Source organism: Callorhinus ursinus, unplaced genomic scaffold, assembly GCF_003265705.2.
Source record: "Callorhinus ursinus isolate GAN/ISIS: 27379988/994484 unplaced genomic scaffold, GSC_fseal_2.0 scaffold45, whole genome shotgun sequence".
NCBI lineage: Eukaryota > Metazoa > Chordata > Mammalia > Carnivora > Otariidae > Callorhinus > Callorhinus ursinus.
Window position 1 is genome coordinate 9,543,773 of NW_027397107.1, and position 25,089 is coordinate 9,568,861.

Below are 25,089 nucleotides of genomic sequence, written 5' to 3' on the forward strand. Positions count from 1 at the left end.
AAAGCATTCAGTAATTGGATCCTGATTCAAACAAACCAAACACAAAACAAAGGACACCTTTAAAACAATTGGGGAAATTTTAATATGAACAGCACAGTAGATGGGAACCACTGTTAATTGTTTTGGGTGTGATAATTGCAAGGTGGTTTCTAAAAAGTCCTTAATGGAGATTTATACTGAACTATTTACAGGTGAAATGATATCAGATTTGTCTTAAGAAAATGCAAAATAAATAAATGGGAGAAAGAGGTAAAATGAGATGAGCAAAATGGTAATTGTCGGATCTGGGGTGAAGGGGGAGGTCCATAAATCTATTCTCTCTACATTTGATATTGAGCAAAATTTTCCATGATAAAGGGTTGATTGGTTGGTTGGTTGGTTTTAACATGTGAAAAACATACAGAGACTTTTTACCTACAGGTAAATTCTACCCTATCCCAGCTCCAGTCAGTAAATGGGAGACCAACATGGACTGAGAAAATCTTGGGTTTTCTCCACCTGGAGAAAGATGGCACCAGGAGAGAATGAACATCCCAGAGTCCTGAGATTCTCTTTTAAAGTTCAGTCTCCCTGGATTCTAAAAGCTGCAATTCATTCACCAACATTTAGTGGTTACTTCGAAGACTCTCAGACTCTAAGTGGAAGTAAAGGCTAGAAATAAGAATGCATAAAGCTGTTTGGAATTTTTTTTAATAAATTTACTTTTATTATGTCTTGAAATATATGTGTAATATCGTAAATGTATTTAAAAGTGAAAGAGTAGTTACTGGTCGAGGAAGCAATAAAACATGCTATCAAGTTCAAATCGCACTCAAACGTTAAACATGTAGGCAACAAAAACTACTATCTGCATTAGATTTGGATATTCATATGAAATAGAACCACCATCTGCACTGTCAAACAGAAAATTTTTCACTCTTTCAGATTATATTGTTACCCAGTAAAAATACTAGTACATTTTGAGTCCTAATGGAATTTTCAAGGGGTCTAAGCCAAAGTTAAGATTTCCAAGGGGAAAATAATTCTGAAAAATTTCATGTTGCCTCTTTTAATAAATAACTAACTTCAACTTTCTTACACAGTTTTGGAAATGCACCCTGCACAGTGGATTGTGTCTATGTGTGTAAATCTTCATTTCCCTTCCTGTGAGCTAGCAGTCCCATTAAGGTACCATCAGCCCCTCTTGCCCAATGGTCAAGGAGTCATTCAATCAATAAATAGGTATTGAATTGCTACAATGTTCCAGGCACTTCCAGAAGTGAAGGCTTTAAGGAAATGGGCTTATTCCATTATACAGTAATGAAAGCTAACATTTGAAGAGCATTTTTGCAGTTTACAAAGTACAAAGAACAGAACTCTCTTGCTATCCAAATAAGTCTCTGAATCTGTATCCTCCTTTGAAAAGGAGGGACAATATTATTATCCAGCTGAACAGTATTGGGGGTGTTTTTCGTTTGGGTTTAGGTTTGGGGTTTTTTTTGTTTTGGGGGTTGTGGGTTTTAGGGTGTGTTTGGGGGGGTTTGTTGTTTTTTGGTGGGGTTTTTTTTCAGATTTTATTTATTTATTTGACAGACACAGCGAGAGAGGGAATACAAACAGGGGGGAGTGGGAGAGGGAGAAGCAAGCTTCCCGCGAAGCAGGGAGCCTGATGTGGGGCTCGATCCCAGGACCCTGAGATCATGACCTGAGCCGAAGGCAGACGCTTAATGACTGAGCCACCCGGGCTCAGTTTTTTTTTTTTTTTTTTTTTTTGCTTTTATTCAAAAAAACATTTGTCAAGCAACCACTTTGCACCAGGGCTGTATTTCTGTTGACAGCACAGACAGTGGCTATAATGATCCAGTGAACTGTGACAGCACCTAGCACCCAGCTTGGCAGAGTGCAAGCTCCTTAAATGGCCATTCCTTTCCCATTCACTTACTTCATTGGATCTTTCCAGAGACCTCCTCTTAGCCCACTTTCCCAACCCACCTCTTTGGCAGTGATTCAGTCTCAGGCCTCAAAGCCCGGTCCATCGGGGAAGCATCCAGGGTCAACACACCACCCTGATGGGCAGGGCTCCCACCAGTCTCAGCCCAGCCCAGCCCAGCCCTGCCAGCAAGACCCAGAAGGAATGGCAACCCTGGGTGATTGGAGACAGGTTGGGGGGTGCGGGGAACCATTCAGATCTGCTGATTTGAATTAGATAGTCTAAGACTTTTAACTGTTTCTACTGCTGCTGAATTCTGGGGTAACCCCACAAAGAGGGGTCCCCTCAGAGCCTACATGGTGGGGCTGGGAGTGACACTGAATGGCTAGGCGGGCTTTCCCTTTGGAAACCAGGCTTCCCACTCCTCAGCCATTAGTAATACCAGTCCCTTCCCCCACTTCCCCCCCTTCACATTGTCTGCATTCTCACTTCTGACCAAGGAACCCCATTAATTTTCTGTGATGTACATTCCAAATGACATCACTTCAGTTCTTTGAATTTCAGAGAGCTGGATTAATGAACCACAAACTTCAAGCAAATTGGCTGCATAATCCATCACATCTGACCACCGCATTGCCAGTGCCTTGAATCCCAAAGAATGGCAGAAATTTCCCAGGCTGCTTTTGAAAATGAACACAGAAGCCTTAAGGAGCAACCTCCGCTGCGTTCATCCTTTCCAGAAACATTATGTGTCGTCTGTGTGCTGGAAATTAAACGGTCCCATTCTCTGCCTGGTATTTTATTGATATAAATTTAACCTGTTCAAATGTTATATTAAATTCCAATCTTTTCCAGAATAATCTACATTTAATTCCTCATTCCACCAATCTATTGAAAATATCCCTCTTGGCAGCCTTTCAGAAAAGCTATATGAATTGCAAAGTCTTTTAGGTTTTGTTGAAGTATTAAGAACGCTACTTATCCACATATTCAACTGAGGCCCTTCTATTCCATTTCATTTCCCCAAACTCCTTTCATATAATGTCAGAGCCACAAAAACCAGGATCAGTGACTGGGCACAGCCATTCACCTTTCCTTCAGCAGTGAAAATAGCATTAACATTCACCAGTGAAAAAATATATATCAAACTAATTACCTCCTTTTCTTCCAAAGTAAAAGACAATCTCACACCATTCTTTTGGACATAATGCCATTTATTTCACATAAGGGGGGTTTCTGGGTGCTCAAAAAAGACGGTGTTTAATACGTGTGAATCAAAACCCAGATTAGCTAATTAACTGATGTGTCTGAGACTGAAATGAAGAATCACTATGCTGTGAAATTGTTGAAGGCACAGAAGAAACATCATGCCAGGTGAGACTAGTTCATGTGGTCCAGATTCTCTCCACCAGCACAACAAAAGATGCTTTCTTCCAAAAGCACAATAGAATAAAACTTTGGTTCTTTGGAATGATCAGGATATGAATCGTCACTGGATAGCTAAGTTTTCTGGAGAGCTGAAGTTAAGTTCTTTGAGTAGCAAAAGTTTTTCTTTATCTTAACAGTTTCCATATTGAACATCACTTGCTCATTCAGAGTGAGGACTATGAGCACCAAAAGTTATTTACTGGGGCGCCTGGGTGGCTCAGTCGGTTAAGCATCTGACTCTTGGTTTTGGCTCAGGTCATGATCTCAGGGATCATGGAGCCTACTTAAGATTCTCTCTTTCACTCTGTCCCTGCCCACCTGCTCACTCTCTCTCCCTCTCTCTCTCTCAAAAAAAAAAAAAAAGTTATTTACCAAAGGCCTAAGGACTTGATGAATTGTGCAGGGTTATTTGTCCCTCCATAAATTGCCCCAGATTGTACTGGATGTGCCTGACGGTGACTTCTAACTTGGATTCTCTATTTTCTGACTCTCAGATGGGCTTAGAAGACAGAGTCTCAGACAGTTAACATGGTGCTCGGGTGACTTCCAAAGTGTCATTTCTGATGATGAAGCGTTTACCTTCCCCAAATCCCTAAGCCTCAGAAAGAATTAGGTGAGACATTCATCATGGAGAATTTATCCACTCTAAGGGTCCCCATCAGGTTCTTTTTTTGCAGGAAGAGACAAATGCACACATCATTTCTTTACTAGTCACTGTCATCAACAGGATGTGATGGGGAAACCCAGCCCTAACTGATCCAGTCTTGAGTTATGGAGGAGAAAGGACAGAAAATTAGATTCTTGAGTAGAGCTTGCTGGCTCTGGCAGTCCACTGCCTCACTGAAAATTCTAGAAAACCACAGAAAAAAAAAAATTCCAGGCTGAATGGAGAGAATAGGCAACATCAATATCATCACAAAGTTACCACATAATGCTTCAAGATAAATCAATCCATTAATTTAACTACTGCTGTAACATCTCTGTGTTTCTGGTTTATAAAATTTCTTGGAGTTCCAAACATTTATACCTGCACTTCAATGCATATAAATTTTCTAGAAACTTGAAGCTGTTAAATGTGATTACAAACTTTTTATTTTTCCCATCTTGTGCGGAAGCTGGTAAATTTCCAAAACGCACTGTGTGCTTTCTTGGCTATTTAACCAAGAGATGCAGGGTCTTGCTTATTCCTCTCCCTGGGTCACATGCACACCTAGGCACAGCCAGTACTAGATCATGGGACAATGGGACAACGGGACAATGTTCCTGGGGATTACCTTCCCAACTGGGTGATGTTAGCAACATTTCTTAATGTTGTTTTTTATATGTAAAATAGAGAATATAATAGTACCAGGACACCTGGTGGCTCAATCAGTTGAGTGTCTGACTCTTGGTTTTGGCTCAGGATCAAGCCCTGCGTTGGGGGTCTGAGCCCAACGGGGAGTTGACTTGAGGATTCTGTCTCTCTGTCCCTCTGCCCCCCCTCCGCTCATGTGCACACGCTCTCTCTCTCTCTCTAAAATAAATAAATAAATCTTTTTAAAAAAAGAATATAACAGTACCTCTGTCCTAAGGTTGATGTGATAATAAATTAGATAGTGCAAGTAAATAGGCAAGCATGATATATCTCTAAGAGGAAGAGGAAGTTTCTTGGACTTTCTATCAGTTTATACTGGACTCTGTCCCTTCTCTTGTTCTTGTTTTTGCTTTTCATGTTTCTTCTGTTTTCTTCTGGATCACATGGCTGTCATCCATCTCTCTCTTTTTTTTAATGTAAATTCAATTAGCCAACCTAGAGTACATCATTACTTTCAGATGCAGTATTCAATGACTCATCAGTTGTGTATAACACCCAGTGCTCATCATATCACGTGCCCTCCTTCATGCCAATTGTCGTCCATCTCTTACTGTATTTCCAGACCACCTGTTCCTCCTAATTTTATTTCCTATGTCCTGTGAGTTGCCAAAATAAAATGATGCTTCTTAGAGTTGTGTGTAAAGCAAGAGAAAATAGGTCCTGAATTGGAGGTTTGCTCTACCCTAAAATCCTTCCTGAGGGAGTTTGTGATAGTTATGTCCAGCATCCAGAAACCTATATCATTACCCAGTGGTAGTGTCTTGGGTGGCTGTGATTTGTAGGAGTCCAACTTCTGATGCATGGTGAAGGACCATGGCTCCATGTCATTTACCCCAAACATTGCTCACATGATCAGTTTTGTCCAAGGATCAGGACCTGGAATAAATGCATACTCAAGAAACAGAATTCTTTCCAAATGTTGTAGGTTAAAGAAAGTGCACAATTTTGCAGTGCACTTGAAAGTGCACAAAATATGAAGTATTTTTCAAAAGTAAAAAAGAAAGTACCTGAATCTGGTTAAGTCTCTTGACCTAACTTTTTTCTTTAGAGGGGAGGGGACACTATCATAGGTGGAAGGAAATACCAAAAAAGCTGGATCGACTCAGTGCAGTGTGCATGTCGTGTGAAATCTAATTTGAAGAATCTAACAAAAAGAACAACATTTTGAGACAATCATGGAACATTAAACATGAAAGAGGTATTCTGTGATATGAAGGAATGAATGTGACTTTGTTGTGATGATGATATTATGGCTATATATTTTTTTAAATCATTGTCTATTGGAGATACATACACATGTATTCACAGGTGAATGATACGGTGTTTGGAATTTCTTCTAGAGTACCCCAGCCAAAAAGAAACTCTCCCTCTCTCTCTCTCTCTCTCTCTGTCTCCCCCCGACCTCCGTGTGTGTGTGCACGTGCGTGTGTGTGTGGGTGTAAGGGGAATCAATAAACAAAAATAGAATATCGATAAGCACTGAAAACAATACCTTAGAGTTTATTATACTATTCTCGTTACCTTTTGTAGGTTTGAAAATTTTCCAAACACGTCTTAAAGTTTATAGGCTGGTATATGTTTGGAATATCATTTTAGCTGACACATGAAAGCACCGTGCTCCCTGGGATGGAAGGCTAACTAAAAACTTGATCAATCCAGCCAACCATCAGCACTCATTGAGCACCTACTGTGCACCCAGCCAGGCAGCTCTGAGAGGTCTAGCTCATGAGCAACCATTCCTAATGTAGCCTTTGACCCTTGAGTACATTTCTCTTCATCTAATCAATTCTACAAAATCATGGTCACAGTGGGATTCTCATTTGGGGATTAGCACATTTTGAGAGACAATTCAATGTGTCATTTTTGGCCCTGTATCAAATCTCAAGCGTTTTTATTTTTTTTTTAAGATTTTATTTATTTATTCATGAGAGACAGAGAGAGAGAGAGAGAGAGAGAGAGAGAAGCAGAGGGAGAATCATTACTTCCAAAGAGCCTGGGTTCTTTAATACTTTGAGGCTAACAAAAACAGTGTGTACCTGGGAATCAGGAGACAGGAACTCGTGCCCCACACTCCACCAGCGATGAAATGTGTGACTTGAAAGAGTAACTTTTCTGCTCTGAGTCTCTGTCTCCCCATATAGGAAGTAAGGCTAATTGTATCTTCACACATTTTATAGAGAATATACAAAATTATACCTGCCCCTATATTATAGGGATTATGCAAAGAAATGTACAAGTGGTGGAAAATGTTTAATAACTTGAGAGGTAGAAACTGACACCTGAAGACACCTGTGACCTGGGTTCAGGACTTGCTACTCTTCTTGGAGCAAAAGTATATCCTGATAGAAATCCTTGCCTGGGCTTTCATGTTCAGTTGGATGCTAGAGCCCATTCCCTCTTGAACCTCTAAAAACACAGTGAGGTTGGACACAGTGACAGGATATCCTTGAAGCACCTGGAGTGATGCATAGGTGGCCTTAGCCCCCACTAACCCCAGAGGTAGCTAAACAATACTTCCCAGCTGTCTTCTTTAGCTCATCCACCAGTGACAGTGGCTCACCGAAGCTCTGTAACTCAGTGAGGAGACCACCTCGCTCAGCAGGACATGTCAGAATCCTCGCAGGTGTCTTTTCATAAGCTCCTCTTGAGAGCACTTCTCCAGGATTTCCTTTGCTCTGGAATACTAACATAGCTCCTGCAAAAAATCGAAGGAAAAAAAATCCACCCTTCACATCCCTCACCAAACAGTGCCTTCCAGCAACAGGCACAAACATTCACACCATGACCATTCTCCATGGACAAGGAAACCCAGCGATCCAGATAAAAGTGAAGGGAGAAAGAAACAACTATCTTATCTAATGGGATCATTAAAACCTTGAAAGTGGCACCTAGGAGAACTGAAGGGTTGTAAAGTATGAATAGAACGTTGTATGAAGATGAATGGCACCTGTCCCACAGCCTTGAGCTAATACAGTGACCAGGAGCCACCGCTAATAAGGTCCCTGGAAAATTCAGCCTTCCGAGCCAAGCCCTAACAGTACGTATGTGGGTAGGTGGTCTCAGACCTGCCAGAGGACAGGTCTAGAATTAGTGTCAGGGCCTTAGAGCCCATCTCTGTTAGTAACACCAGTCTTGAGTCTGCTCTGGTCTGCGCACCCACAGGCCACCCTCTGTGCCTACACCCCCTGGCCCTATAGAGCCTTCCAGCTTCACCATCCTCCTTCCCTGGCATGCCTGAGGGAGCCAGGCCACTGTGATCTGAGAACACCCCTTTCACTCCCGTAACTCTGAATTTCCTTCTAATAAACAGGAGCAAATTTCTACCCGCTTGGCCTGCCCCTTCCCATTCTCATTCTGAATCCAACTTAGAACATCACAAAACTGGAGGGGTCTCTAAGAGACAAAATAATCCATTCGTGTCCTGGAGTTCTGTGGAAGCTCAGATCCTGAGCCAAGATATCGCCAAATGTTAATAATTCCTCTTGCATTTTGGTTCCTCCAAATGTTTCTGTGTAGATTCCCTCCCTGGATTTTGGGCACACACTGAGCAGGGTTGAAAATACTCTGGTGACAGCCGCATGGCGGGCATTTGGAGAACTCCAGGTTCCACACAGCAACAGGGGGCAATGGATGGACCCTGCAGACAGAGCCCATCTGATGAGCAGGAATGAGATGCCAACATTCGTCGGCACACCCTGGCCTCCTGGGTGGGGTTGGGGGAGGGACACAACTGAGCTGTCAGGGAACAAGATCAGAGAAGGAGGCAGCCTTCTGCTTCGACAAGCTTGGGGTCAACTTCCGCCCAGACACCCAAATACACACATGGAGGAAGTCCACAGTGAGATTTTGATCCTTAAGCAGGTGGCTAATGGGAGGCTTATCAGATGCAGAGTGAACATGGGACACAGACCAGGGTTGCAGAATGCAGGTGCAGAGCCTCCCCTCACCTGCAGCCCTGACTCCTGACCACTCACCTTGTCGATCTCACTTTGGGACGAAAGCGATGGCTGGTAGAGTCCGTGACAAAGGAGCTCTGTGATTGCTCCTGCCGTGGCCTCTTCCTGCTCCCCCCACAAGCCAGGAGGGGCAAGAGGGTGCTGTCTTCTTCCCTGCTCCCCCACGCTCCAGGAGGGGCAAGAGGGTGCTATCTTCTTCCCTGCTTCCACCACACTCCAGGAGGGGCAAGAGGGTGCTGTCTTCCTGCGTCAGTCCCAAAAGAGACCCTCCCCATACAGATGGCAGTTAGAATTTTTATCATGGCAAGGATAATAAATGGAACTTTATCCCCTTACGTGTGTTTTTGAGGTGATGTTCCAAAGACAAAAGCTCTTGGGGAAAGATGCCCCCAGCCTCTGGTACCACTATTATCACAAGGCTGGGGACAGTGAAGGAAAGCACCCACTGTCATTCCCTCCCACAGCCATGGGGAGTGATGGACAGCAAACAAACACAGAGACTTCACTCCAAAGTCACTTCCCCTCCGGGCCTCTCGGAACTCAGCATCTCCACTCCTGAGCCCCCAGACGGCCATTCCCAAACTCACCATGCATCAGAAGGATGCAGACACCACCTGGCTGGGGGAGAGAGAGCCCTCGGTGCCTGACTCAGTGCAGGCAGACAATCTGAGTGGTCACCAAATCCCAGACCTCAGGAGTTCCTGGGTGTCCCCGAAGTGTCTGCATCGTGGCCGGCACAAGGGTATGGCCTGCGAAGGGCGATTTCACCAAGTTTTGATTAGCTCTAGGACAAATTCCATAACATCTAATCAGTGTTAATGTTGTATTGTTCCAAAAATGTCGTTGGCAAGCATTTTGTGTGGTTGCCCTGGAGAAAACAGAAGAAATGGAAGCAGGGTCCACAGCTGAGGGAGTTCATTCCCCTTGGGCTAGCCAGGAGAAAGGAGGCAGGACTAGGTAAAAAGCCAAATAGAAACCATGTAACAATGCCATGAAGTCATTGGGAGGTCAGTGTGGACCAGATTAGAAAAAGCTACCTAAAGAAAAGAAGGCTTTTTTAAAAGAATACTATTACCCAACATACAGTAGTACATCATTAGTTTCAGAGGCAGAGTTCAGTGATTCATCAGTTGCATATAACCCCCAGTGCTCATCACATCACGTGCCCTCCTTCTGCCCATCACCCAGTTACCACATCCCCCACCCACAAGAAGAGAAGGCTTGAGCTGGACCTTATGCAGAGCAAACATCTATTTGGTTATTACTGTGTGCCAGGGCATACAATGAATTCCCCACCAGGCTTTGAGCAAGGTCCTCTCATCTCCATTCTACGAATGAGTAAAAGACACTTAGAAACATTATGGTCGGGGCACCTGGATGGCTGTCAGTTAAGCATCTGCCTTTGGCTCAGGTCATGATCCCAGCATCCTGGGATTGAGCCCCACATCAGGCTCCCCGCTCAGGGGGAGTCTGCTTCTCTTTCTCCCTCTGCGTGCTCTCTCTCCTTCTCTCAAATAAATAAATAAAATCTTAAAAAAAGAAAAAGGGGCGCCTGGGTGGCTCAGTCGTTAAGCATCTGCCTTCGGCTCAGGTCATCATCCCAGGGTCCTGGGATCGAGCCCCACGTCGGGCTCCCTGCTCAGCAGGAAGCCTGCTTCTCCCTCTCCCTCTCCCACTCCCCCTGCTTGTGTTCCCTCTCTCGCTGTGTCTCTCTCGGTCAAATAAATAAAATCTTTAAAGAAAAAAAAAGAAAGAAACATCGTTGTCAAGGTTCAGGTAAGCCACCCTGAAATTATGCATCAGCTGGTCTGATTCCAAAACCAGTTTTTCCAACCCCAGCATTATTATTACTCAGCCTCCCGCTGTGCCACCTGCCTACACGGGGCACAGAGAGAGACGGGCCAAAGGGGACAGAGGCTGAGCTAACTCAAGAGTTAAAGGTAGAAGCAGGGACAGACGCACAAACAGGTGCTATCCCATCCTCTTTCAAAAGCAGGTTTCCTTCCTACCTGCAGGGGCTTTCCATTTTTTACTCTGTGCTCATCTGCATTTCAAAATTTCTCCCACGAACACATAAATGTGTGTCTTAAATAGCAATCAGTATTGTATTAGAATTGTGGGTGGGGCATAGCTGGGGAGCTTTGAGGCAAAGGAAGCAGAGTTCCTCACGCTCTGCTAACGGCTGCTAATGGCGTCACTTCCTGTTACCGAGGAGGAAACGGAGACGTCAGACGAGTAAGCCTCCGGAACCCAAAGGGGGTGAGAAACCAGGTATGTGCCTGGTGCGTGATCTCCCTTCCTGTGTTCTGCTCAAGTTTTCCAGCACGGCAGGCACTGGGATGCCAGGGACAGTTCAAGGAAGATGGGTTGAGCGGCAGATGGAGCCGCTGCCGGGAGAGACATTCCCAGACTCCATACTCTGCCTCGACCAGGACACTGAGCAGCCAGGATCAACAGAGACCATTTTAGACCACAGTGAAGGAAAGAGTTAACGTATGAGAGATTTACGTTCTGGAAGAGAAGACAAAGGTGCAGCAACTGACCTTCCTTGACCTTGACTGGTCTATGACCCTGATGTCCGCCAATGCTGAGCACCAGGATCGTGAAATCCAAAGCAGAAAGAAGCACCTGCTCCCCACCCCTTCCCATTCAATCTCCACCGCCGCAGCTCAAGACACTAAATTGGCGGTTCTCAATCTTTCCCTTCAGCAATACACCTGACACTGTTATTTACATGTATAATATGCTCCTCAAATGTTGATGGAAACCCATAAAAAAATTCTGTGGAAGTAAAATGCTGCAAAATATTTTATTTTGCAGGTATTAGCAGAAGGTTTTCCCTTGTGGAAGGTGGCAGATGGGGGGATAGCCCCTGTGGATCTGTACCCCTGATCATTTTTCCCCTACTCAAGAAAGCACACCAAAATGCAAAGTCAGTAAGCTCTTGTAAAGAAATCACCTCGAACCGACTTCAATTTATTGAGAAACTTATCAGCATTGATTCTTTTGCTGTTGTTTTAATGATATGCTGGTGAGACCCCCTCTCAGACACCATTGTCTCTGGATAGGCAACCCCACTTGTTTCTATGGGGATCCTTAATTCCCTGGCCACACTCTGACCTCCTGACCCCTAGAGGCCAGATGCTCAGGCATTTTCCAAACCTGGACACCACCCTGACCTCAATCAATTTCTGATTTCCCCCCTTTTGAAAAACAGATCCCTGACACCATCCTCCCTGCCCACCCCCAACATTCTGGCTCCATGGATCCACCTCCCTGGCCAAAATCACTGGCTTTCTCCAATCAACTCATTTGACCTAATTGGTCCTCCACCACTCCACATATTCCACCTGGGACAGGGATTGGATGGGGTCATATTGATTTCCCAATATCCACCATGACATAGTCATTCCTAAAGTGGTAAAAGACACAGGAACAGAGAAGCTAGGGCTAAGGCGACCAAAGGTGACAGAAGGTAAATACTAGTGCTTACAAAAGGATGCACACTTGACATTTCACCTTCTTGAGGGACATCCCCACATATCACACTCATGCATTTCCTAGGAACAACTTACCATCTGACCCCTGGTCTGTCATGTTATTCTCTTCCACACATTTGTGCTCACACAGCTCACATAGCTCAACTCCCTTTGTCCAAACACCCCTCAACTACTTTCCCAAGTCTTTACCCTAACCTACAGACTATTCTGCTCAGCACAGTGCTGCTTACTCCTGACCCGGGTCCTGTCTCGTTGAGAAGCACCAAGTAATGAAATGGGATCCCACGTAAGAGGTTCGGTTCTCCAGGAAAATTATGACTTTGTGACTTGGAATTTGATGGCCTTCGAGTAGAGATTTTCCACAAAGAAATTGGAATTACACAAGCAGGAGGCATTTGAGAAGTCCCCGCCATTATTAATGTTATATTTACTTTATTCCAGTAGACAAGAGAAACCTGGTATAAATTTATCAAAGCTTTCCAAGACCTGTTGATGAGGCACTGACCACGTTTTCCTAATTGAAATGGCCGGCCTAAATATAATTTTGGGAGCAAAAGAAGAGAATATTTGAATTCAGGAATAGTTTGGGAAGGGGAGAAGTTTATGGCTACTTCGTCTGTTGTCTGAGCACATTTTCCCAAAGCAGAAATTTCCTGGCACAATCATTATTGTGATTTCACTGAATTAACACTTCAGACCCTACCTTCCATCATCTTTAAAGGAGGAAGCCATGTGTGCTCACCCGCTGAATCATGTAATTTGTAGCTTGAAATCATTCCTACTTCCTTTTCTTTTATTGATTTTTATGTCAAAGCAGATTTTCCAGACAATCTTTAATTTGATTCTGAATCATGGAGTCTGAGAGACCCAAGCAGGTGCTGAAGGAGGAGAGAGTCACACACCAGATTAGAAAGATTTCTGGTTGCATTCTGCCCTGTTGGCAAAAGCCCGTAACTATTTCAAAAGAAAATGAATGTTTGGCTGGCCTGGGGAGCAAGCTGAAATAAACAGAAAAACATTTTTTAATAAGGGAAGAGTTATCTCTTGCAAAGTGCCCCACCCAATCACTACAATTTAAGGTGTTTGCTCAATTATGAGACAAATGTAAGTGAATGGGCAGGGAAGTTGGATGGATTGGACCTTAGAAATAATGCATCACTGTCATTTTAAGATGAGTAAAGTGGGTTTGGAGAGGGAAGACAGAATTTTATGTGAGTCAAGGACCCGTGATTATGTAACATCCTCCCAACCAAGGTGATTTGGTGGCCTCCCCATGACATCACTTATTCATCCCTCATTCACTCCATGTTTATTAAGCCTCAGTTTGCACCAGGCCCTAGTAATCATGATGTGATTGCTATTGAGAAGTTGCCATACTAATGGGGAGAGAGACAAATCTGCCAGCCGCATGAGGAGGATGGATTTTTGCCCAGCGGACCCCAGTAAGGAACCCAGTGGGAAGGCTGTTGCAGTGACCTCTGAGACCAGTGACAGAGGCCCAACCACTGAACTAATAACTGCTGGAGAGAAGAAGAGATGGGTTCAAGAAATATTTAGCAGGGAAAATGAGCAGCATTGCTGTTGGGTGGGATGCATGCAGTAATGCAGAGGGGAGTTCTCAATGTCCCCTAGATTTTTTTTTTTTTTTGTCTTGAGTGACTGGGAACTGAAATAAAAACTGGGATGTGGTGAGGAAACATACAAGTTATCCAGAATGCACTTTAGAACGGAAAGAGCAAGAGAGAGCCACACACAAGCACTCTGAGAGTGGGACGGGAGGAGCGATTAACTCCCACCTGGAGAAACAGGGAAGGCTTCCTGACAGAGTGATGTCAGAACTGAGGGCGATTTGAAGAGATGAAAACAGGGGAGCCAGGCATTCTGAGCGAGCGCCCAACATGGGCAAAGCAGAGGAGTGTCTGGGAGAACGGAGGGTAACCCAATGTGGCAAAAACAGAGGGCGGCAGAGGATGGGACAGCAGGAGGTGTGACTGGCAAGGTGGCCCACTACCCGCCTAGGGCCTGGAATGCCAGAGGAAAGGTTTGGATTGTCCCCTAGGGCAGAGGGCAAGGGCAAGCGTTATTGACTAGAAGGGTGACAAGATCAAGGCAGAGTTCTAGAAGATACTTCCCCAATATTTTCAGATTTAAATCATCTTGCTGCACCTAATGCAAGAGCAGAAAAGTCAATTCCACTTCCTGGGAGACTTGAAAATGAATAAAAGTGAAATCAAATAAAATCCCTTCCACATTCCCCTGACTGGCCTCTCTCCAAAAAGGGCAGATGGAAAGAGGTGGGCATGGTGAATGCTTGCCCTTTGACACTGAATGGTGATCAAGCTGCCCCTTTGGAGCTTCCTATGTGGGTCTCAGATCAACTGATGAGCACGTCAAGGAGTGCTCAGTGACCATCCCTGAGCTTTCTGGGGAAGCTGGGGCAGGAAGCTGGCCTTCTGGAGTCCTCTTGCAAAAGGGACTTGGAGGAGGAGAGAGGGAATGGGACTGAGGAATGCATTGCCTTGCTTCTGGCAAACCCAGCTCCATGGTGGGAAGGAGCTGACCAGCGGACAGGTGCCCAGGTGCCCACTTCTCCACCGCCCACAGCAGCCTCAGGACACTGAATGGGTCCCAGCCCGTTGACACCAGATTCGTGCAAGTGAGACACAGGATTCCTAAGGGAAGACATGAGTAGAGGGCTCGAGAAAAGCCCCAGAAATCCTGTAGAGTTGAGCACAGTCAGTGCCCCAGGCACAAACCCTGGAGCCAGAGCCCCTGGTGTTCTGGCTCAGGCTGCACCTGCAAATCCAAGTCTGGTGGCCTCCAGGCCACGGGCCATCTGGAATTGACCCACTCACATGTCGGTCCTTCTTCCTCAATTTGGGATTCCCTGAGGACAAGGGCCACTCAGACTTACCCCTTGGTGTCTTCTTAGTGTCAGAACGTAGCACAAGACCTCTTTCCTAATACAGTAGAAGACAGACTTGGGTGACTCAGACAGTGAGCAGGTGGGAGGGGGCAGGAGTGTGAGAGTCTCAAACAAGGCATGTCCATAGATGGACGTCCACCAATAATGGGCAACTTTAAGGAACCGCGTCCATATAAAATACTCTACCTAGTTATATGTCCGTGTATGTGTGTGTGTGTGTATATATATATATGACTATGACAAAATGATTAAATTATACCATTTCTTACCTTTTTTGTTCAAATTGAATAGCTGCTACTATGAAGTGGTTTGTTTATTGAGCTTTACATTTTTTATAGGAGTAGTTGCTCGGAACCCTGCAATGGAGATTGGGGCTTTGCACCACCCCACTGCATCTACTCCATACTTTTGGCAACTGTGACCCAATTTCCTTTTATGAAAATCAACTTGCCCTAATTTGCTTAGTAGAACTGTAAACCAGAGCGACATTCTCTCCCCTAGCTGAAGGGTTAGGCACATCATCAAAGCCAGACAAATTAAACTCTCTCTCTCTCTCTCTCTCCCTCCCACTCTCTTCTGGGACTCTTGTGTCTTGAGCAGTGATACATGGAAAGAAATAAATTATTAGAGCTGTGTTATAAATAACATCTACTTTATTATTTTCACACAAAATAATGCATAATCATTAAAAAAATAATAATCCCACATCAGTCCTGAATCAGAATTAGGAGTATGAGGGCAGCCACGCTCTGGAGGGAGGAGATGGGGAGGTGCTTACTGTAACTCAGTTCTTCACCATGGAAAGGGCTAAGGGATGCCCCACAGCTGCCCCTTCCCTTCTTCCACCCTCCTCCTGCCTTTAAACTTTTGATATGAGGGACACCTGGGTGGCTCAGTCGTTAGGCATCTGCCTTCGGCTCAAGTCATGATCCCAGGGTCCTGGGATGGAGCCCCGCATCAGGGTCCCTGCTCCGTGGGGAGTCTGCTTCTCCCTCTCCCACTCCCCCTGCTTGTGTTCCCTCTCTCGCTGTCTCTCTCTCTGTCAAATAAGTAAAATCTTAAACAAAAATAAACTTTTGATATGAACCAACAAAGGCTTAGTTGCTGATTAGCATATGGGAGTGGGGAAAGACATGAAGAAAAATTAGTTATAATTCTTGCCTTTTATACTTTCCTACGTGTCAGGCACTATGTATATATTATACAATTGAATGCAGCAAACTCACCATGTAGCTGCTATTATGCCCATTTCAGCATATAATTGGGAAGGAAGGCATAGGAGACAGCAGGGCTGTCTTTCCCTAGTTACATTTGGAAATGTGTAGCCCACAGTGGAAGTGATTCAAAAGTAGGTGTAACTGTTTGGCTAATGCAGACCCCCGGCTAATCATACAGCATCAAGGGGATTATTTGTAGACACACTGTGCTTATAAGCACGTATTCATAAAAACCAAACATACTGAGCGTGGAATGACTGAGCAGTAACACCAGGTATAATAGGAAATTAACTACCCAATCACCAAAGATTGATACTGAAGGCAACATCGTCCACCGAGCTGAATATTAAACATAGGACTCACACGGATGTCCTTCTATCAGTGACAACTGCTTAAAGTAACTGCTGGGCATGGGGGTCACCTAGGGGCTGGCCTTCGGATGCGCCACTACACCTCTTTCCAGCTGCTGACCTCAGAGTCCCTGGGTGGGAGAGGTGGGAAGGGGAGGGGGATGATGTCATATTTGGGGGCTGGGCCTGAGAGCTGGACACTGGAAGTGCTAGGCCTGTTTCCTTAAGAGATAGGAAATCCGAAGCACGTGGGTTCCTCCTAACTGATTCATCCAGGCAGAAGCGCCTGGATTGCCATTGCCTACTAGCTCCGACACTCCAGCCTTCCGCTTGCACCTGTAAGCTCCAGGTGCAAATGAACTGGGCTCTGTTCCTGCTGCTTGCAACCAGACACCCTGCCTCCTAGAGGCCCCGAAGAAGAATAACGTGAGCAAACCCCCAGGCTATCAAGAGACATGCCAGTCACATTCGGGATGTACTACAGTCTTCAAGGGGGTGCGACAGTGAAGCGTCTAGAACAGCCTTCTTTCAATCAAGGACCATATAGTGAGCACCCAACAGTACAGCATCCCAAGACAACCATTTTCAAAGAAAGAGAACAGAAAACCATTTCGTCCCGTGCTGTCTACCCTGCTCTCAAACATTCCCTTGGGCTTATAGCGCCCACGGGGGCTGTTGGCACAGGTTATGTTTCAGTCCGTTTTGTTGCAATTTAGTATTAAATAATTCTCTAAAACTAAGTATGGCAACGTGCTGTCTTGATTGTTGTTACCTTGTTGTTCCAGGGTTTTGGAACATGTTTTCTTGGAGACTGAGTGGAGCGGACACAGACTAACTCAGGGGCTGACGTGGGAGGCACAGAATCAAAGTGATTTCTAGTTTAAAAAAATGATAATAATACGCTTTTGAGCATTTGTGTCTAGCCCAAATAAATGGAGTACGGTGAAAGGGTCCTGGTTTTTAATGACTGTCATAATATTAGCATCTGTTTCCTGAGTGTCTGCTCACTATGAACCTGCAACTATTTCAGGTTCTTTTAATTTGTTGTATCAAGTAATCCTCACTGGTGAAGAAATAACTCAGGGTGGCTGAGATGTTTCCAATGCCTCCCAGTTGTCGAGGAGGAGGAGGAGAAGTGGGGAGTTAAAGTCAGGTCTTTCCTGTTGCAAAGCCTAAGGTTTTTCCCGGCCTCCCTTATAATCAATCTAGTAATAAGTAACTCGGAGACATGCGGTACCGCAAAGGGAGTTTAATCCCACTCTCTCTTTTTATAAATGAGAACACTGAGGTCCGGGGCGGGGGGATGGTTCTTGACTAGCCTCAAACACGGACTAGATCTCCGGGTCTCCTGAATCCCAGACCATTTTTCTCTTCCCACTCCCCAACCCTACAAGAAACCCTCCCTAAATCCGTCATGTTGCAGATGAAGTCGACGGGCTTTTTTTTTTATTGCAATCCTGCAAATATTAACTGCCATCCTTCATTCCTTCTCCCCAGCATGCCCACCCTTTCAGTACCTCCTCATCTTGAACCACCTCCCAGATCCTCCTGCCCTTTTGCCCAGAGCCGCGGCCTGAGCAGGTTGCAGCAGGTCCTCGTTGGAGGATGGAGTCATTCAGGAGCAGCCAGGGACAGCGGGGAGGCCAGGGGAGAGCCGAGTGGAGCTGGTCTCAAGGGCAAAGGAACAGCTGACCCTTCACAAGGCCACTGCCAGCCTGGTAAGGGCAAAGCAGGCCCTGATCTCCAGCCACCAGCGAGAGCCCGAGCCTGACAAGGCTTAACTGTCCCCGCAGTGCTGCGGTTGGGACCAACAGGTGTTCCCACAGCTGACTAGGCAGCTCAGCTCCTAGTGGGGACATGGGGTGGGGCACACAGAGCCAGGGACTGCAGAGGCGCAAGGAAGAGGAGACAACCAGACCCATGCAAAGCGTTGAGGCTAGCAGCCTGGGATGGTGGTACTTATGGTACTTATTCCCAGCAGGTCAGAAACACTGGAACTTCAGCCCATCAAAGGCTAAAGGCAACATGGTGTAGGGCCACCCCAGCCACAGGGTGGTCCTCATACGAAGCTTCAGCGTCATCCAATATGCACATTCTTGCGTTGGTGGTATAGTGGTGAGCATAGCTGCCTTCCAATATGCACATTCTTGGGCCCCACCCCAGGCCCCCTGAATCAGAAGCTGCATTTTAACAAGACCGGCGGATGACTCGGTGCACATTAAAGTTTGAGAAACACTGGTCAAGGGTAACAGTTCTCGAAGTGTGGGTCCCACGCCAGCAGCAGCCCCTGAGAATTTGTTAGACATGCACATTGGCAGGCCCCTTCCCGGACCTCTGGGGATGGGCCTTGGCAAACGGTTTTAAGGAGGCATCCAGGTGGTTCTGAGGCACAGTGAAGTTTGAGCAGCACTGATTTAGGATACAGCTTGTGCATTTTGGAAGGAGGTAGTTTGGAGGGATCTCAGAAAAGGCGTTCTGATTACAGCTTGGAAGGAGGACCCAGAAGGTTGGCTTTAGCCAGCAGTATCTGTCGCCGTTCCAGCCTCCCGGCATACTTTTCCACAGCCACCCGTTCCAGGATCCAGGCCCTGGGATTCCCAAGCTTCAGATCTGAGCTGATCAGGGGTCAGTGCATTTAGTAATGATCATCTCAAATTAGTGTACCCCATCAAGTAAGCTAGACCCCAGATGAAAACAGAAAAGCCGAGATATAGAATCCATCCAGCAGCTGGGGTCTCTCCACCCTTAAGGAGCAGTCCTAACCAGCTAGAACTTCATTCCCTGACCTGTGGAAATACCAGGATCCTCCCCCAAGATTTCCGGGTATTCCTACAAAGTTTACCATCTTAGGATTTCTTCTAGGTTCAGGTTCCTGTGGTGAATCAGGTCAGCAGATGGATAACCTCACTCACCCTTGCATGTGGTCCTGCTGCCCCATAACATCAATATGGGTGAGGGATCCAGCACAGTGGTGGTTTCATGTTAAAAAGAAAAGAAAAGAAAAGAAAGGAAAAGAAGAGGGGAGGGGGGGAGGGGAGGGGAGGGGAGAGGAGAGGAAAAGAAAAGAAAAAAGAAAAGAAAAGAAGAAAAGAAAAGAAACCTAAGGAAAAAGAAAAAGAAAAGGAAACCTGCCATTGGATTTTGGAGGCAGCAGGCTTTCCAGAGGTACTGGGGAAAGGGACTACATTACAGAAATGTAAATCATTCTTAAAAGCCCCAGAACCTCCCCTGGTCTGACACTCTTTTCCCCTTCTCACCTCCCTCCCAGCTTCCTTTCCGGCCCCACCCCCCACCCTTCTCACCCACCTGCTGCTTCTTTATAATACAGAGAAGCTTGTTTTCTTGACTCTCACTCACTGCCCTCCACATCTCATCTTCTGTACCAAGCAGGATATTTTTCTAAGTAAAATATTTTCTTGGGGCGCCTGGGTGGCTCAGTCTTTAAGCGTCTGCCTTCGGCTCAGGTCGGGATCCCAGGGTCCTGGGATCGAGCCCCGAGTCGGGCTCCCTGCTCCGCAGGAAGCCTGCTTCTCCCTCTCCCACTCCCCCTGCTTGTGTTCCCTCTCTCGCTGTCTCTCTCTCTCTCTCTCTCTGTGTCAAATAAATAAAATCTTTAAAAATATATTTTTTTTCTTTCCTCGTGGGAACTCCAGTGTCAACTCAAACAGACAGGGAAATCGGGTGGAGTTCTGCTCCACTGGAGCATGCAGCATGCTCCCCTGTCCACGCCATCCTTTGAAGAGTCTTGATCATGCCTCCTTGTCCCATTTTCTTAATCTATCTCTGAGATCTCTTCTTTCATTTATAATCATTCGGGTTTTTTTCTCTCCTTCCTGCGTCTGAGACCGAAACCTCCTTCCTGGGACTTCTGTGTTGTACCAGGTTAACCATTCCCTGCAGTACAGTCCGGAATTAAGCACCTCTCATCCGTGGGACATTTCCAAGGCAGCTGACAGCTTTATACAAAAGCTGAAATCTAGCTGTCCTTCCTGTAAAGCCTGGTGTCCCCTCTAATATCTGGGGATGTAGGGATCCCAGAAGGAGAGGAGCTCTGTAACTTTGCTCTGCTTTCCACCCCCAGCCCCAGCATTGGACCCTCACTCTCCTTTCCTTGAGTGTCACAAGAGCGCTGTGAATGATGTCCCCCATTCAGCCCCTCACTGTCCGCCACCCCACCCCACCCACCCCCCGGGGGCTCTGGTTCCCCACTGATAGAGTCAGCCTCATGCCCTCACATCTTCGATGGCTCCCACTTGCTTACAGAACAACACCAACCTCCCCCCAGCTCATTTTCCCACTAGGTCAGAAAAGGCATAGTGCAAGGAAGATGGAGGGAGGGGAGGGAGGGAGGGAGGGACAGAGGTGGTGTCCATACAAGACAGGAGGACACGCAGTGCAAGCCATAAAGCTGACCTACGGAAGAAGGGTGAGACATATCCGAGGCCACCGTGTCACTCAGTGAAAGCTGGCTTGGGGCTCCCAAATCTGGATGCAATTATTATGAAAAAATCGGGAATAAGAGAACCAGTAGGGGTATACACTGGACATGGGGCATATAGAAAAATAATCCAGGTCGAAGGCCAGTTTGCAAAGGGAATTAAATATGTGCTCTCTAAGAAATGTTTTTGTTTTGTCATGTTATCTTCCCCCGAGATAAAGGGCTGTGTGAATGCCGGCATCAGGATCTTATTTCCAAAATAAGCTCCATTCGGTTCCCTCCTCCTGAATATGGCAGAAAGGTTTATTGATCGAGTGTTTTTGTGCAGCCTTTTGTCAAGCCACACACCTGTGGCCCGTGCTTCAGGATCCATGCTGCCTCAGATAGAAAGCTCTGGAAGGTCAGATGCTCCGCCTTATGAATTAAATCACCGTGTATGGCCCCATGACGGCCCATGAGCTATAGAGTATCATTTTAATTTTGCTAATAGAGGGCTGGGAGCAGCCGAGGGAACCATCTTAGAGGCTGGGAAGATGCTAGTTAGGAACATCCCCTGGCCACCTGCAGTGAGAAATCATGATTTTCCTGTATTTAAAGGCCAAAGTTAACTCAGGGGGAAACGCGCAGTTGAGGAGTGGAATAATGAAAAGCATGGATGAGGTGGAGAGAAAGTCACAGCCATTTGGCCCGAAGGAGAGGGGGCAGTGCTGTGGTTGTTTCTGTGATGAAATGGAGAGGAATATTGTCCAGGGAGGCTGGTGAGGAGCAAAGGTGCTCCACCCGGGGAGGGGGGGTGGGGGCTGGCAAGCATGGATTGGGTCTGGGTTCAGAGAGACTAGGATTTGAATCCTCACTCTTGTTACTTGCCAGACGATTGGCTAGCTCAATTTACAGCTCAGTGTCCACATCTGAAAAATGGGGATCACAGCACCCCACCCCAAAGATTTATTGGAAGAATAAAATGGGATAACAGACATAAAGGTGTCAAACATCTGATCTGTGTTCAGGAAGCCCTGTTTCCTTTTACCCTTCTCTCCTGCCTTCCTCATTTCCTTCCTTCATTCCAGTAAACCAGCTCTAGAAATGGAATAAAACCACGTTTGTCCTCCCCCAAAAGATGTCACCCATGAACTCCAACAAAGATGTGAGTACTTGCAAATAATCCTATAGGAACTATTTCTGGGGTGAAAGAGATCACCAGAAGACCAATGTCACCTTCAGCTTTGGATGGATTATTACAAGCAATAGTGGGGAATAAATATATAAAGATGCCTTGATGTTCAGCCAACAACATTTTTTTAAAGATTTTATTTATTTATTTGACAGAGAGAGAGTGCACAAGCAAGGGGAGAGGCAGGCAGAGGGAGAGGGTGAAGCAGGCTACTTGCTGAGCAGGGAGCCCGATGCGGGGCTCAATCCCAGGACCCTGAGATCATTACTTGAGTCGAAGGCAGACGCTTAACCAACAGAGCCACCAAGGCGCCCCCAACATTTTCAAAGATGCTCAGAAATTTTTCCAAAACCACATTTCATCTCTCGCCCCAAAACAAGCATCTTGCTCATCTCTGAAATGATGGTGCCGCCACCACCCCCTCATAAGAAACATGGCGTCCATTTAACGGCCTCAGAAACACGGCAGGCCACTAAGTTCACAGGAATTCACACAGGCACAGAAGAGAGGACATCATGATTTGCTTGGGATCTAGTCAGTATGTCAGAAGGTTGTTTAAAAATTTGGCAATGGCTGTCGTGGGACACGCTAGGAGTCGCCAAACAGGGCCCTCCATGAGTTACCGCCATCCCCTGCCTTCCAGATGCTTCTGTCCCACAGGAGGGTTAAGAGCTGCCAGCTGGTTAAAGTCTGAACAACACCAGGACGTGGGAATGACGAAGAACCAGGATAACTACATGAAGAAAACCGCAGACTACAATTTACTTCCATAAAACAGATCCTTGGTTGTGTTAACTTCCAACCAGACTTGTGTTTTGTTTTTGTTTTTTGTTTTTTTATTCATTAACCCATGTGTTCATTGAGGACCAGGAAACACCAGGCAGAGAGAACATGGTATGCCAGGAAGAAAACAAGCTTTGGAACCCGGGTCTGGTCTCCCTCCACCTCAGTCTTCTCATCAGGAAAATGGGAGTAACACCATGATCTAGCACATGGGGTTGCTGTCAGGATTAAATGTATTGTAGAGATTGCATTACTGGTCATCATTTCTCCCTCGGGCTTTGCCCTGTGGCTTTGGCGTTGTCCCCTCCCTGCCCACCGCCTCTTTCCCACCCCTTGATTTTGGGTTTGGCCATGTCATTTGCCTTGATGGATTGAACAAGGTGGACGTGACAGTGCACCAGTTCCTAGCGTGAGCCATGAGAGGCCTTGTGTTTTTCCACTTGTTCTCTTGTGCCTCTGCCATAGACAAGAGAAGAACATGCCTTGGTTACCACGGCTGGTCCCAGGAGGGTGGGACCCATGAAGCAGAGCCACTCCAAAACAGACCCATGCTGGCAGACTTGCAGACCTACGGTAAGAAGAACCACCCAACCGAATCCAGCTCTGCTCAGCTTAGATCAGCCAAACTCCACACAATACAAGCAATATGAAATGACTGAGGCTCTTTAAGCAACGGAATTTTGGAATGGTTTGTTATATGGCATCACTATTGGAATAGCCAACCAATACACCTGTATTTACATGCCCACGAGCATAAAGTATCTCCCATGGGACCGAGTCTAGAGTAGGTGCCCAATAAATACTAATTTCCTCCCCTCTCCCTACTACATTCCATGTACTGTGATACATGCTGGAAATACAGGGATAATTAAGACCCTCGAGAAATTTTCAGGTCAGTGGAGTAAGAACGATAATATATCAGTTCACGTCCTGGATCCCTCACAGAAAATTAATGGAAGCTGTAGAAAGGAAAAGCAATGAGCAAAGGTCTTCTTTTCCTCAATTTTTCACTAAAATATGATTAAACAGACACTCTCCTCAAATAGAGATGTCTTTTCTATTTCCTGAGACCACATCCCTCAGACACTCTCATGAGTCTGGAAAGAAGGACTCCTTAAAGACAGGGAGAGTTTTGAGGGCTATGCCTGTTCTTTGCCTTCTATCAGGTTTCTGTTAGAGACATCAGCAACCAGCCTAGTTTCGGTGGGGTCAGAGAATGCCACAAATCTAGCTAACTTGAACTCGAAGCAGAAGGCCTTCAAGGGAGATAAAAGGACTTCTCTCTTTATCAGTGTTGAAGAAAGTAGTTCAAAAGTGGACCTATTTTTGTGAAGACAAAAGTGTACCCTCTGCAGCTGCCTTCCCTCATGAAAGGAAACAGTTCTTGATGGGGACTTTGTCTGCAATGGAAGAATCAAATCCCCTAGGAGGTAAAGTGTGAAGATATTAGCGATTTTATCACCGACCATGTAATGCCTGTCACTGAATGTTCATCCAGTAATGGTACAGCCCCATAATACCCTTCCGTGTTCTTAAATCTCTCCTGTCAGGGGAGCTTTAAGGATGGTTTCTATTCTTTACCCTTTTGAAATGACCGTTCAATGATTTGCTATCAGAGGAGCCTCAGCCTGACAGAGAATTATTGGCTTTTTACTTGTCAGCTCAGAGAAAACATCTATGTGATGCCACTGTCAGCCAAGATGGCCCACAGACAAAAGAGCACCAAGATGTGAAGGTTGGCATCCAGAGGGAATGGTGTTATTCCAGGATTCAGTCATGCCTCAGGTCCAGCGAGGGCTGGTCTCCTCCAACAGAGGGACCTGCTTTAGGAGAAAGGACTGGAAGATGTGTTTGCATGAGCAGACCCGGTTCTGGGGAAGTCAGAGCTCTGAGCAGCATTTCCCTCTGACTCTGGTAAACAGGGACCTCCCTCCCTTCCCAGAAGCTGGATGGCTCCAGAGTCTTCCTTAGACCACGAGCTACCAAGAACTCTCATCTACATGAGCTCACGTGAACCTTACCTCTAGCGGGACCACCACCTTAGCGGGACTCATCAC

At 46.0% G+C, this 25,089-nt stretch overlaps 1 long non-coding RNA gene across 2 annotated transcripts; it reads right to left on the reverse strand.

Annotated features, from left to right (window-relative positions):
• Positions 1-6,690: 6,690 nt before the first annotated feature.
• Positions 6,691-10,806, reverse strand: LOC112840076 (uncharacterized). 2 transcript variants are annotated; one of them, XR_012375120.1, is made up of 4 exons: positions 10,657-10,806; positions 9,235-9,396; positions 8,666-8,914; positions 6,691-7,386 (listed from the first exon to the last, which is right to left on the reverse strand). It is a non-coding gene; the product is annotated as an uncharacterized lncRNA (long non-coding RNA). The 2 variants fall into 2 exon arrangements; XR_003212377.2 differs by having other exon boundaries at positions 9,235-9,431.
• Between the last annotated feature and the right edge of the window lie 14,283 nt (positions 10,807-25,089).